Genomic DNA, 15,588 nt, shown 5'->3' on the forward strand with positions numbered 1-15,588 from the left:
ACATAGAAATCTCTGCCAGCATCAAGGAGCACTAGGTCGTGACTTTTTCTGACACCCCTTAAGCCCCAGTGTCTCAACCCTGATGTCACTACTAAGACTAAGTTGTATTGTATGCAAATGCGAGAGAGAGAGAGAGAGAGAGAGAGAGACTGATTCTCCTCCTTCCTCCCTTTCAGCACAGGCTTGAGTTCAAGTGTGGCTTGGGTATATGTGCTTAGTGGAGAATAGGCCACATGCCTGGTCCTTAGCTGGAAGAATGCCTGGGAATATAGCTATCTACCATTTTTAGCCAGTTTAGGGAAGGGAGTTTCACTTCCTACCAAGACTCACAAAATGTGGGGATTCCCTAAACATGAAAATAGGCTTTAGATGGTAGAGAGAGAGATGAATGGCAAGTGTCCTGCATACCCCTAAATGCTAAGCCACATAGGCAAAAATATTGATGAAATAATATTGGCAGCCCAGAAAGGAACCAACATATCTGTTCTTTGACAAAGGAGCAAAGGCAATACAATGGAGCAAAGATAGTCTTCAACACATGATGCTGGAAAAACTGGACATCCACATGCAAAAAAAAAAAAAAAATCTAGACACAAAAATTAACTCAAAATGGATCATAGACCTAAATGTAAAATACAAAAATCTAAAAGCCTAGAGGATAACATAAGAGAAAATGCAAATGACTTTGGGTATGGTTGTGACTGTTTTAGATATGACACCAAAGACACAATTTATGGGGAAAAAAATCAACAAGATGGGTTTCTACAAATTAAAATCTTCTGTTCTGTGAAAGACAGTGTCAAGAGAATGAGCAGAGTAAGCCATAGACTGGGAAAAATATTTGCAAAAGACATATCTGAAAAAGGACTGTTATCCAACATTGACAAAAAACCTTAAAACTCAACAGTAAGAAAACAAACAAACTGCCTAGAGAAAAAGCCAAAGACCTTAACAGATAGCTCTACTATTGTGAAGTGAGGGTCAGGAAAGGTGAGAAATAAAATCCACCCCCCACTCATTTTCAGACCTTGCAGAGGTCGAGGGGGAGGTATGCTGTGGACCAGCAGCCTCTGAGCTACCCGGAAGTCCTGTGCAGACCCACCCGATGAGAACCCTCATCAAGTCCCCAGATGATTCATATGCACACGGAAGTATGAGAAGCACCGGGTAGTTGATGGGATTACTGTTTCCCACCTCTCTCAGCATCACGTTTTAGTGCATACCAGCCGCCAGTTTGATTTTAAACCCAATATTCAGTGCCTGTTCAACCTTCAGGCTGCCGGGACAAAATGGGTCTGCAATCAAGGAGCATGAAGAGTGTATCTCTCACTGGGCAATCATTGACCAATCATGGACAGACGTGGAGAATAAATGTTCTATCACCTGGTCCCTTAGTTCTGAAGTACGATGTTTTCTCTATGGTTCTCTTATGGCCTGGAGCCAAAGCTAATTTTGGAGGACTTGGTTTGATGTCACTACTGTCCTCCTTCTCTTTCCTTCTCCAACGTTCCTCTCTGGCTTTCCTGGGAACTTACTGTAATGAATCACTTTTACCTGAATCTTTATCACAGCGTCTGCTACTGAAGAACCCAAATAAGATTCAAGGCAAGGTAGAGTTCATAGATCACAAGCTAATAAATAATTTTCTCATATTTTTCCTCTGTCTTGGTGTCTCCCAAGTGGTATGATATGTGAAATATATTAGACTCAGAAGCAGTGAAAGCAGTTTTTTTTTTTTAAGGTACCAACAAGGATTTCTATCTCTGACCAAGAGGGAGTAACAAGGACCCTCCAACTTGAAACACCTATTTTTTTTTAAATAAGACTACAATATATGGAACGATGATTTTCAAGACATTTTACATCATGTAACAAAGCAAGGTGATTTCTGAGAGACAAATAAAAAGAGGTAAATCTTAAAATTGCCCCCCGTTTCTGCACTTGGAGCCTTACCAGGCTGCAGTGCCAGGTGAGGCAGCCTGAGCACAGCTTCCTGGGCTCCCTGAGAGGAGAGAAGATCCTGCAGAGACCAAAGCAACTGGTGTTTCCAGGGAAGACGCTGGAGAGGAGGGAGCTGCCCAGAGAAGGAAATGATGCAAGGAGAGAAGGCACTGAGGCTGGTAACGGCGTTGGTAGATATTTACAGTTTTTTATTAGGTGAAAAAAGTGACTAAAGTATAGTAAACTTCATTGAGTGTGGAGCCGTCAGTCCATGTTACATTATATCATTTAATTTAAATAGTACATTTCATTCATTTTTTTGGTCTATTTTTTTTTCAGAAATTGACATGGACTGAAAATGAGATTGCATAATACCACCTGATTTTTGCAATTCTGACCATTTTGCATATTCCTACAAAAGGAGTACAGCTTACTTTCTCTTTGTCTCATTACAACAAATTATCATTTTATTTTAAAGTTAACATTATGACTAATAAGAGAAATTTACCAGAGTACCCCTAATAGTTGGTGTTTAAATCTTTGATACGATGAATCAGTTGCCTGATTTTCTTTTATACTTTTAAGATATGTGAACTTTTTCCCTCAAGAAATTTGCTAATGGAATGGTTTTCTTCATAGTATCTATAAATATTTTAAAAGTTCAATTATCATGCTTAAAATTGCCAGAGCAGGATTATGCTTAGCCATTTAAATATTGATTTGCTTAGATGTTCTTAGATAAAATTTTATCATTAGGAGTTGAATTCAATGTTATTTTTTAATGGAATTTTAACACTAAGTAATAAATGAGCTTTATATAGATAAGCGCTTTTCTCATTCTTCTTTATTTTAACTGAAAGAATTTGTTATCAGGGGAATGTTTGTACCAAATTTTCTCCAAATTCATAGAAAACAACCTTCCCAAGACTTATACTAAATAAAAATAACAATGTTCAAATACATTGTTTAATATGCGAAGTACCTTACCATGTATTGAATTTATAGGCAATTATTCATTCCTTGTCTGAGTGAGATATATTATAGCAGAGAATTGTTGCATTGTACATGTGATGTTTTTCTAGTTTTGTGTATATTTTCTATAATTTTGGAAGTTTTTTTAATAGAGGAAAAGGTCCATTTTTAAAATTAGTTTATTTACCTTTCAGAAAGCAGCTTATTCTTTTTAATTCTGAACAATGTTTTATTTATTTTTAATTAAATTTGTTGTGATAACAGTGGTTAATAACATTATATAAGTCTCAGGTATACGTATAATTCTATAATATCTCATCTGTGTATTGCACTGTGTGCTTACCATCCAATGTCCAGTCTCCCCCTCTCACCATATATTTGATATCTTTTACTCTCTTTATCTTCTCCCTCACCACCCTACTCCTTGTCCTCTCATAACCCCCATACTGTTGTCTCTATGAGTTTGCTTCTTTTGTTTGTTGCTTTTTGTTTTATATCTCACATATGAGTGAAATCATGTGGTCCTTGTCATTTTCCATCTGACTTATTTCACTTAGCATGATGCTCTCAAAATCCATCCATGTTGTTGCAAATGGCAGTATTTCACCTTTTTTATGACTGGATAGCATTCCATTGTATATATGTACCACATCTTCTTTTTCCAGTCATTGGTTAAAGGATACATAGATTGTTTCCATGTCTTATCTATTGTGAATAATGCTTCAATGAACATAGGTTCATATATCTTTATGAATCAATGTTTTAAAATTTATAAAATAGATACTCAGAAGAGGGATGGCTGGGGCATTTGGTAGCTATAGTCTTAATTTTTTGAGGAACCTTCATACTATTTTCCATAGACATTGCATGAGTTTACATTCCCACCAGCAATAGATGAGGGTTCCCTTTATTCTACCTCCTCCCCAACACTTTTTATTTCTTGTTTTATTCATAATAACCATCCTAACAGATGTGAGGTGGTAACTCATTGTGCTTTTGATTTTTATTTTCCTTATAGCTAGTGAAGTTGAATACCTTTTCATATGTGTTGACCACATATATCTTCTTAGGAAAAGTATCATTTTGGTCACCTGCCTATTTATATATTTAATCCTCACCCGAAGACAGTTTTTCATTGCTTTTAGAGAGAAAGGCAGGATGAAAAACAGAGAGAAAGAGAGAGAGAGACAGAGAGAGACATTGATGTGAGAGAGAAACATCAATTAGTTGCCTTCCATATTCATCCCACCAGATTATCAAAACTGCAACCTAGGTATGTGCCCTGACTAAGAATCAAACCCACAAACTTTCCGTCTGCAGGCAACACTTCAGTTAACCAAGCCACACTGGCCAGGGCCATCTGCCCATTTTTTAATTGAATTGTTTGTTTAGTTGTTGAGTTATATGAGTTCTTTATATATTTTGGATATATAAAGCACTTGTCAGAGCTTTTTTTTTGCAAATATCTTTTTTCATTCATTGGAATGTCTATTTGTTTATTGATGGTTTCTTTTGCAGTGTAGAGAATTTTATGAATTTTATGCATTTTATGAATTGGGCCCTAAAGGCAAAGGAAGTAAAGGCAAAAATATATAAATGGTACTATTTTGAATTAAAAAGCTTTTACATAGCAAAAGAAACTGACAATAAAACAAAAAAGGAAACCAGCCAAATAGGAAATATCTGCAAACACTAGCTCCAACAAGGGGTTAATATCCAAAATATATAAATAACACACCTATCAACACCAAACAAACAATCCTCTTAAAAAGTGGGCAGAGGACCTGAAGTGACACTTCTCCCAAGAAAGATACACAAACCACCAACGGAAATAAATAGATCAACTTCATGAGCTATTAGGGAAATGAAAATCAAAACAATAATGAGATACCACCTTACACCTGTTAGAATGGCTATTATAGACAAGACAAGTACTACCAAGTGCTGGAGAGGTTGTGGAGAAAAGGGACCCTCATTCACTGCTGGTGGGAATGTAAACTGGTACAGCCCCTATGGAAAACAGTATGGCAGTTCTTCGAAAAATTAAGAACAGAGTTACCATAGGACCCAGGAATACTTCTTTGGGGTGTCTACCCAAAAAACTCTAAAACATTTTTTGCAAAGATATATGCACCCCTATGTTCATTGCAGCATTATTCATGGTGACCAAGATGAGGAGACAACTAAAGTATTCTTTGATAGAGGATGGGATAAAGATGTAGTCCATATACACAATGGAATGCTACTTAGCCATAATAAACGTTGAAATGCTGCCACTTGCAACAATGTGGATGGACCTTGAGAATATCATGCTAAGTGAAATAGGTCAGTCAGAAAAAGTTAAGAACCATATGATTTCACTCATACAAGTGGGGACACCCCCAAAATGGAATTATCTCCTGGAAGGCAGGCCCCTTGTAGTACAGGCTTGCCCTGCTAGGTGAGTGTTCTAGGAACCCATCCGCACCTGTGTACCAGCTGGCGTTGTTGTGAGAGACTATGCTTGGCTTCTGTGAATTTTTTTTCAAGACTCTTTCCGCGCATTTGCCCATTTTATGATGGGTGATTTACAAGTGCACCTGCCCACATTGTGCTGAGTATTTACAGTTTTTGACCCCAAACTCATGATCCCTGGGCCCTACCCTTCCTATTCACCCAGTGTCACCCAATCTCTTTGTTTGTTTGTTTGTTTCCCCAGATGAAAAAATCCTCAAAGGGAAACGTTTTGCTGATATGGAACAGGTGAAAAAAAAATAGAAGAAATACTAAAAGGCGTCAAAACTGACGCGTTCAAAACCTGTTCTGAGCAGTGGAAAAAAGCATCTTGATAGGTGTATTGCATCAAATGCAGAGTGCTGTGAAGGGGACTGAAGTTTACACATGTAAGCATTAATACACAATTTTTATAAATAAGTTCTGTTTTCCTGTGCACCCCCCTGTCTCATAGGTGGGATATGAAACTGAAACTCATACATACACCACAGTATGGTGGTCACCAGACAGAAGGGAAACAGGAGCAGACGAGAGTAAACGGGGGCTAATGTCTGCTGACAGAAGATGAGGTGGCTGTGGGTAGTGGGCACACAATGTAAATACAAATGATGTATCATAGAAATGTACGCTTGAAACTTATATGATTCTATGAATGAATGTCACCCCGATAGATTCCATTTAAAAAGCATATTGCAGAAAAGGAGCTTTGTATGGCAGTTGCGTATGCATAGCTGGCATGGTTTTATTCTTGGCATTTATTAAGTAGCCTCTTTACACTGACTTCAATGTAGAAGATTGAACAAAAAATAGAAAGTTAGAAAGTATATCAAATAAAATATAATTTATTAAAAGCTGCCAGAAATAAGAAGACATTACGTCTTCCCATACTGAGAGGTCACGGCCTGTCTCAGTTATAGGCACAGAGACACAGAGGTGCACTGACACAGAAAGAGCATAGAGCTTCAGTTTTATAACCTTAGGTAAGGGTCAAAAGTAAACACAGAAAAACAATACCCGCTGACTTACCGATTGAGACCTGAAGGAGTTGTTTTCATTATCATTAGGCAGAAAATTCTTCATTCACTGAGCACACAAATACACGGGAGAGAAACACAAACAGAAAAGACTTACACGCCAGATTCCCTTCCAGCTCTCATTCATCAGAGAATATATTTCCATCATTCATCTGACAGAGATTATCAGAAAATCACACCATAAAATTCATTTTCTAATCATCGTTGTCACCAGTGTGTAATAAGTTATCGTACTGTACAAACCACATGTGCACACACACAATTAGGAGAGGGGTAAAACAGTGAAATGGAGTCAGCAATACATTTCATCACTGCTTGGGGTTCCCTGTGGGAGCCGAGGAAATACATACCTGGGACTGAGTGTCCTGGGGTAGGCTTTTCCAACAGCCTCATCTTTCAGGTGAATCCGCTGTGTATGTCTGTGTGTCCTCCCAAATTGTTCAAATATACTTTGTTAATGTAAATCATTGATTTTCATAAACATTTAAAATGTATTATTTAGCTTCTTTATTAATGAGGGAACCAGTAGGAATTCAAAATTATATATTATATGTATTTTAACATATATTTTAATATAACGATGCATATAATCAACAGTTAAAGATACAATATATAAAATAGCAACAATGCTGACATGAATTTCCTAATAAACGTAAAAATGGTTTAATACCATGTAAAACAATAAAATATAATATTTGAAATCATCTTTTCTACAAGACAGAAATCAATTGTATCTCTACTAAAAAAAAATTTCTTTGTATTTCTCTAGACAGTAATCATTTGCATTACTATAAGCTTTTTACAATTTACAGAGCTGTAAAACAATCTAGAAAAAGACACTATACAATGAGATATTTCCAAAGGGCCAGCTTGAAAATGCCAATGGTTTATTGAAAGGCAACCCAGGAATCTCTTGTTGCCCATTGTAAAGTCTTTCAGTTTTTCTTAACAGAGCCCAAAGGAAGAGGCTAAATAGAGACTGACCCAGGGAAACAAGGTAACAAAGACAAGTGATGAGAATACATTAAAACATCATGAAGGAAAAGATGGCAGAAAGGCAGAGTTGAATAAGACACGGCATCACAAGAGTGCAAGGTATTCAGAATGTATTGAAAGTTGAGTGAAGTTGGAATGCGAGGTTTCAGTCAAGGAAAATAACACTGGAGAGGAGCATTGAAGCCAGATTCTGTAGCAGCATTGATACCACTGTTCTGTAGCAGGGAATAATGCTGTAGTAGTTGGGGAATTTTTTCCACCCTCCAAGATGCTCTGTTGGTGCCCATGGCGAGTGTAGCGGAGTTAAGATCCATTGAAATTAAGGGTATATTACATATGGTTGGAGAAAATGGTGAGATTCTGAAATGAGGCAGCATCGATGTGGATGGAGAAGTTAACATGAGTGTAATTTCACAAATGGGATCTGAGAATCTTTAGGATAAAGGGAGTAAGTCATTTTTGCCCTTGGCGACTTGCCTGCTTATGTTCAAATGAGATCACTTATTTTCATCTTTGGCCTTAGCCCATAGCAAAAATGCAAGTAAGTTTGAATTTAGTGGGTTGAATCTCAGTATCAATATATGCACCTGGTCACTTGTATCCGATTTAAGTACATATACGAGAAACTGCCATTACACTACTTCCAAAGAGGCCTCTTTGTAGCCCAGGTGTAGTTTAGATACAATGATTATATTCACAATGCAAAATTTTTCTAAAACTCAGAGTATATTTACCCAATCCAAATGTAAACAGTACCACAGTACAAATTAATAGATTTTAGAATTGAGTCAATGCATTTTAATTTCATAATAAAAAATAAAACTATGACTAGTTTTCATAAATAGACACCAAGAGTATGAATTCAATGTCATTGTTCCTTTTTTATTCCATCTTCTTTATTTTAGAGATTTGGGTGCTTTTTTTTTTCTTATAGAAGATCGGGATGTATATTAGACACTTCACAATTTATTATGGTTACTTCTATAATAATAACTTGATAGTGAAATGTACTCCCATCTATTTTTTAATTTGCTATAAATAAGTAAGCTTATATATCAATCTTTAAAAAAAATAATAGACAACTCTCACAAACTGTATGCCTTTTTTACAGCAGGTGGAGAATTATGTTCTGAAACAAATGACATTTTCCTGCCTCCCCCAGAATATTTTTAGCTGAAAATTCATGGGGGAGATTGTAGTAATAAAAACACAACAGAGCAACGAATTTATTATAGTAGATTTTTTATTATCAAGATGTTAAGTCAGGAGAAATGGTTTATGGTATTGCTGATTCTTAAAATATGAACAGCTTTCCCTCCCTGATTTTAAGTGTCTGATAAAAAACACAACATGAACATGCTGAAAATGTAGAGTAATAGCTGTTCTTTTATTTCTTATATCTTCAATCACGAACCTAGGATATGGCTTTGAAATGTAGAGCACATTTCATTAAAATAATTTTTATATTTGAAATCTTCCATCTCAAAAGTTCTTTCTCCTGTTCTTTGAGATATGAAAATGAATTTCCATTTTGGCTGTTAGTAGAGAGAAGTGTTAATAAGTTTGCTCAGTCTGAATGGATAAACTAATTTTATATTAGAAAAACAATTTATAGGATTATTTACAACAATTTAGATCAGGGAGGGCAAATACGTAGCATGAATTCTACAACTCACCTAACCCCTTCTCATGACAGACATTACTAATCTAGCAATGCACTTTTTTTCTCTAAGGCTAGAAATGGCCTCAAATCACTTCAAATCACTTTGAAGTAAGCTTCAAATCACTTCAGCATATAATAGAAAAGCTATTTGCCAGCCTTAATTAAATGGTCTAGCAAGAACTAAATAATTTAACGATGAACATTTTATTTCAAATACTATTAATTGCCACAATAATATAGTTCACTATTTCACTGATGTTGCTACTCCACTGGGAAAAAATGATAGCCAAAATAACTATGATAAGAAACAAAAATATATACAAGTATTTTAATAGGATTCAATCATACATGCTCCTTGCTATTGATACTTACTATAATTTACTGAAGATGAGGGTAATTTCTTTTCCAGGTATTTTTAATGGATATTAATAGATTGATACATTTGTATATTTTATAGTTTTTTGTGTGTGTTTGTGTGTAATTAGTTCAAATTGCAGAATCCCCCAGCCTACAGGATGTATTTGCTATGAAAACTAAGTAAGAGCAAGAACTCAAAACACTTATTATATATAAATATATGTGTGTTGGTTATTTATGTTCATGAGCATGTAAATTTAGCACAGCAGAGACCAACCTTCTGGATCCTTACACTTCTGCACTGATTTTGAATATGAAATTAAGCAAAATAATCAAAAGATAGAGTAGACAAAAGATAAAAGCTTTTCTAGAGCCAGGATGCCATTCTTGATATTGAAAATATAAACAGGGTTCTTGCAACATGTTGTAACAGTAAGAGCGATTTCAGTTGTGATTTATGTTTACTTGATAGGTCTTTTATTTTGATGAAAGAAATATACAATGGCAGGAAAATTTGAGTTACTTAATAAATGTTTAAATCCTCGTACTTAGGACAGTGCTAGTCTTGAAATTAGGTCTTTTGGAAGGAATGAACTATTGATTATGTACCTCGCAGCAGAATAAAATCGTCCTGATTGGTTTTAATGTCTGTGTTTGCCTGATGCTAATGGTAGACTAGGGATGAAGGTTTAAATCAGTTTGAACAGAGAGTCACCACCTCCTTTTCTGTGCAATGTACCCAAAAGCCTGCGGACATGGGCACATCCTTACCTCTTCCCAACAAGCTTATCCTACTCCTTGAAAATGAATTCACTTGCAAAATTGAGGCTCTCCTCCTGACCTATAACATTCTTCTGAAAAACTAAGATATATTTTCTTATTCTAATTTAAGTTTTACTTTTGAAAGGTTATGATTATATCATTGTTTTTGAACCAGGATTAATATCATACTTCAAAGTGTAACATCTGATGATTTTGTATCTTTTTTTAAGGTAATAGTCAAGGGAAGAATGTTTATTTTGCTATTTGTGGCCAGTTAAAACACTAAACTCCATTATGGAGGAATTGAAAATTTTTCCAAAATATGTTGAAAAATATTCCATAGGTTCAAAATGAGCTTAATCTTGGTAGCGTTTGGGGCTCCATGAAGCAGATGGTGAGTGTTGCAAAGGCCAAGCTTAACCTATTAAACTGATCATTTTGTGTATTCTCAGATTTATTAGTTTCTCGGGTCCTAATTAAATGCCAGTTATAGGTAAGACCTTTTTCTGGAAACTTGATCGATCAAATTTAACAAACAAAATTAACCGTCTGGGGTTTTCTCAGCCACTAATCCTTTAATTAAAGTGCACCAAAGCCACAATTGTGTAACTGTACCTAGACCCCTGCTCTGATAACTTTTAGAAAAGCCATATGACCAAGCCAATTGTCAACCCATGTGACATAAATCCTCATGTGATCCATATTTACATTAAATATATATTATACAAATTAATTGGATTGAGGTAGTATTCCTTAAAGAAATAATAGTAAAACCTAGATTTTTTAAAGTATGTCTGAGATTAAAAATATTAAAGGCATGGTCTCTCTATATATTAGCTTGTTCTCCTTGAGTCCTTCTACTGTACTAATTCTTACTTTTCATCCAATTACTAAAAAAATTTAAACTCTAAAGGACCTTGACTCAATAGGGCATTACATGGAGGCTCATGAGGGTGGAGACACAGCCCCTCTTTATACAATTTGATAACATGTTTCTAGCACAGTATGTGATATATATATTCAATAATTGTCTTATATGAATGAATGTCCAAATATTTGTGTATTTTGAGGGATCAAAGTAGTAAAATAAATTGTGGAATTGAAGTGATAAAATGAGGAAAAGTGCCATAACTTTCCCAGGACCTGTGGCAAATGTACACATGGAAGGCCATAAGCATTATTGCCTAAAAACTTGGACAAGTAGAACCCTCCCCTCTGTACTTGTCTGCACTGTAAGATGTCTGGGCTTTGAAATGTCTTTTTCAGAACGTTCTAAGTCTCGCTCCTGGGTTGACCAGGGCTGGGCTATCTCTCTGGGTGGGGTGCTCCAAGCTTAAAGGTAGTCAGACACAGGCCCTGACCTGGCTTTTCCTATCTGAGGTGCTCTCCAAGCTCATACATGCCCTCCCTTGCTTGTCCACTCATGCACATATGCATGTACACACACACACACACACACACACACACACACACACACACAGAGAGCTGGGGTTGACCAGATGGCTAGGTTGAATACAGTGTATTGGAGAATGGCTTCCTTCTGTCCCCTTCTGGGAGAAGCAAGGGCCTCAACCTGTGCCTACAGTTAGTGGGTCACATACAATGCAAAGATCTGAGAGCAGCCGCTGTGGCAGAGACCATTTTGGGGCATGTTGGCACGGCCTGACATTGAGATGCAGGAGCAGAAAAAAAATCATCTGTGACTCATATAAAGACCAAAAGGTCAGGGCACCTCTTGCTCTGGCCTGAGGAGACCAATGAAGAGAAAGGTGGCAGGTGCCCTGGATCCTCTGTGACACTCAGTCTCACTCCACTAGACACCTCATAACATTCTAACCACTTTCTCGGCTTCAACTTTGTGAATCGCCTTTCTGGAACCACCAGGTGTCACAGATTCAGAAGATGAAGGTGTAGGCAGGAAAACTTCTGTGGGAAACGGACAAGCAGAGGCAGGGAGGTGAGGGGGTGGTTGCCCGACCTGAAAGAGGCTCGCTGACTTGCCTGAGCTCCAGCCAACTGTGGGCTCTATCCTGCCAGATCTTTGGAGGTCTCAAGAAAATACAACATTGAAATTTCTTTTGTGATAATCTTCCAACTTTAAGCAGTGGCGTTATTTCAAATTAAAGGCCAACAAAACACAGGTGTGTGCCAAATCATTCCCCAGGGAGGCCATTTCGTACTTTAGAACCTCAAATGTAAAAGGGGCTGATTTAATTCCCTCCTGTCTTCTTAAGACAGTGTGATATTGTTATTTATAATAAGGAATATAAATTTGGTCTTCATCCAGGTTCTAGTACCTAGCTCCTAAAATCCTCGGAACTTCCTAAGTGATAAGAGGAACAAAGATCTCTCTCTCGTCACGCTAATGAGGTGTCTCCGGACCCCACCCTAGGAAAAGGACTGGCCGAAAGGAGAAGTGAAGTGACTAGAGGGGTAAAACTTGCCCGTTGACCCCTCAGACCTCCAGGGAGGAGGAGGGGCTGGTGATTAAATTCAATAGCTAATGGCCAAAAATTTAACCAATCATGCATATGGAATGAAGCCTCCATGAAGAACCAAAGCAGGGGGCTCGCAGAGCTTCTGGGTTAGCGCGCATACGGAGACTGGGCTGAGTGGCGCCCTTGGAAAACGTGCGGAAGCTCTAGGCCCTTTCCCCTGCTTCACCTTGTGTGTCTCTTCATCTGGCTGTTGGTTCGTCTCCTTTAATATCTTTTGTAAAACAAAACAACCTGGTAATCTAGTGAGTAAAAGGGTTTTTTGAGTTCTCTAAGCTGCTCTAGCAAGGAGGGCACCGTGAGGACCTCCAATCTGTAGACAGTCGGTCAGGATCACAGGTAACAACCTGGGTTTGAGATAGACATTTGAAGGGGGTTGGAGGGGAGCAGTCTTGTGGGACTTGGCTTTGAACCTGTGGCGTGTAACACTATCTTCCAGCAGACAGTGCTGGAATAGAGTTGAACCACAAGCGCCCCAGCTGGTGCCCTGAGCACTGCTGGGTGTATGGGGGAGTGAGCGCCCTCCCCTCACACCCCCAGCCCGCAACCCAGGTGGAACTGGATAATCTGAATCCTTTGGTGGGTTCCCTGAACACTTTCTTAGGGCCCTGGGGCTCTTACTCCCCCAGAAGCTGGGGGTGGGGATGAATAAGCTACCTTTACCAAGTGACTCAGAGTGATTTATATTCAATGGGGATCAGAGTAACTACGCAACAAGATAAACTCTGAATTTTAATCTCTAGTAGGAAAATATGCCATATGTTTCTCCTACCTAGCTCTCCTTAACTCACCAGAGTGGTCTGAGTGTCCCCGGTAGCCTTGACCTTGAGATGCTCCAAGCCTGGGCCTGGGCTTTGCTAATTACTGTAACGTGGTGCACTCAATCGTGGCTGACAGGGCTTATGTTGGTGTCGATGAACAGGTGACACATTTCTAGGAAAATACTTTCAAGTTGTTTAAAATTTTATAGATATAAGCTCTCATTTTCTCCAAAACTTTTGTCCGTGTTACTTTGTGACATATATACAATTCACAAATATAAGAAATTAACTGATGTTTTTCTCCCCTAGCATACTGTTGTCCTGACAACTTCTACCCGCTTGGTCAGTGTGTCCCGTAGTCCCCCCTTTCAGGGGGGCATGCGGCCCAAGACCCCCACCGGATGCCGGAAGCTGCAGATAATCCTGAGTCCCCCATACTTTGTCTTTTCCTATACGTGCATACATCCCGTTTCACTTCAAGGAAACACTCTATGGCCTCTTCTGGGCATATCTGAATAGTCAGTATCACTCTCCCTGGACTTTGGAGACATTAAGTAAAACAAGGCGAACACAAGCACTGGGTGCAATACAGTGACAGTCCATCTGATAACAGAGATAGCTGCTAAGTGGTTTAGCCACAGAGCGCAGTCCACACGGGGGCACTGAACAAAGGGATGATTCACATTCTGGGCAGGATGGAGCCAGGTGGTTCATTTCATCACAGCACTCAGAGCAGCAGGCAATTTAAACTTATGACTTGTTTGTTTCTGGAGTTTTCCATTTAAAATTTTCGGACCACAGTTGATGGTGGAAAGCCAAACCGTGGATAAGGAGGGACTACTGTACATCGTCAGTTGAGATAACAAGAAAGTCAGTTCTCATTTTTTAGACTTCTAAAAAGACTCTTAAACTTAATGCAGAGCCAGGAGTCTTGACAGGCACTGTGTTTGCTCTGTGAGACCTAGAATGTATTCTGAAAGAGGAAGGAGCGCTTCTGTGGTCCCAAGGAGTCAAAATTCCAAAGGAAGCAAGCGCTGTCATTCAGGCTGTGAGCAATAAATTAGTACGCACATGAAACACATGAGGCAAAAGCCATTTTCTCACCCCATTCTACATAAAAACGCTGAGGGAAGAGAGAAAGTTGACGGAAGCTGGTAGGGGCTGAAGTTTCCCTGTGTCTGAGGGCTGAACCCTGGCTAAGAGTAGGGTCTCCAGGGGTTGAAGGTGGCATCGTGACTCTGCTCTCTGAGGACACTGCAGCCTGTATTCTTTCTTCCTGATGTTCCTTGTACTGCAACCAAATGGGAGCTGTGAACCCCATGCAGAAAGGATGCAGAGGAGGAGGGAGGGAGCTGCAGAGAGGTGCAGGTGGGCAGCCCAACCTTCCGTGGGCAACTGTAAAGGGCAGAGATCAGTGGGGAGAGAGAAAGCTCCCACTACCAGGAGTTCCCACACACTGGTGAAAGTGCAGGGTTCTAGGGGAGAGAAGAAGTTACGCAGTCTAGGATGGGCCACGTAGTCAGGGACTGGGAGGAGGCCTGTTTATATCTCAGAGACCAACAACGAGATGACAGGTTCACCGGTGCCTGAGTGTCTCCCCATCTCCACATGGAGGAAGGGAAACCCTCCCGAGGAAGGGAGATGCATCTGAGAAAATTCTTATGCAATGAAACTTACCTTGAATTGGCAAGATTGTATTTTCTGCTGGTGAGTAGAAGAGAGACTTAAAATAGAAATTCAGTTCCACCGTAGGAAAATAAAAGGAGTTCTATTTCTTACACCTGAGTTTGTGGGCTGAAAATTCATAACCATTACACAAATGTAAAATGTTCCATTTGAGCTGCTAACCAATTGCAATGAACAATAATTTCAAGTGATAGTTAACTAATTCTTCAAGTCAACTTGAACAGGAACATGCTTCCCCTGCTCACCACCCAGCAAAAAAAAAATAATAATAATAATCTTTAGAAATCTTCTTGCCAAGGCCCAAAGATTCCTTATAATGAATATTTCAATTCAATGCTAGGATGCTCCATATTTTTGTTGAATGGTGAAGTATGTGTGATTCATTAAGCTCTCATTCATTATGAAAATAGACTAGCAAATTATATTCT

The sequence above is a fragment of the Pteronotus mesoamericanus genome, unplaced genomic scaffold (assembly GCF_021234165.1).
Source record: "Pteronotus mesoamericanus isolate MK-2021 breed Mesoamerican mustached bat unplaced genomic scaffold, CSHL_Meso_final contig_94, whole genome shotgun sequence".
In the NCBI taxonomy this organism is placed as follows: domain Eukaryota; kingdom Metazoa; phylum Chordata; class Mammalia; order Chiroptera; family Mormoopidae; genus Pteronotus; species Pteronotus mesoamericanus.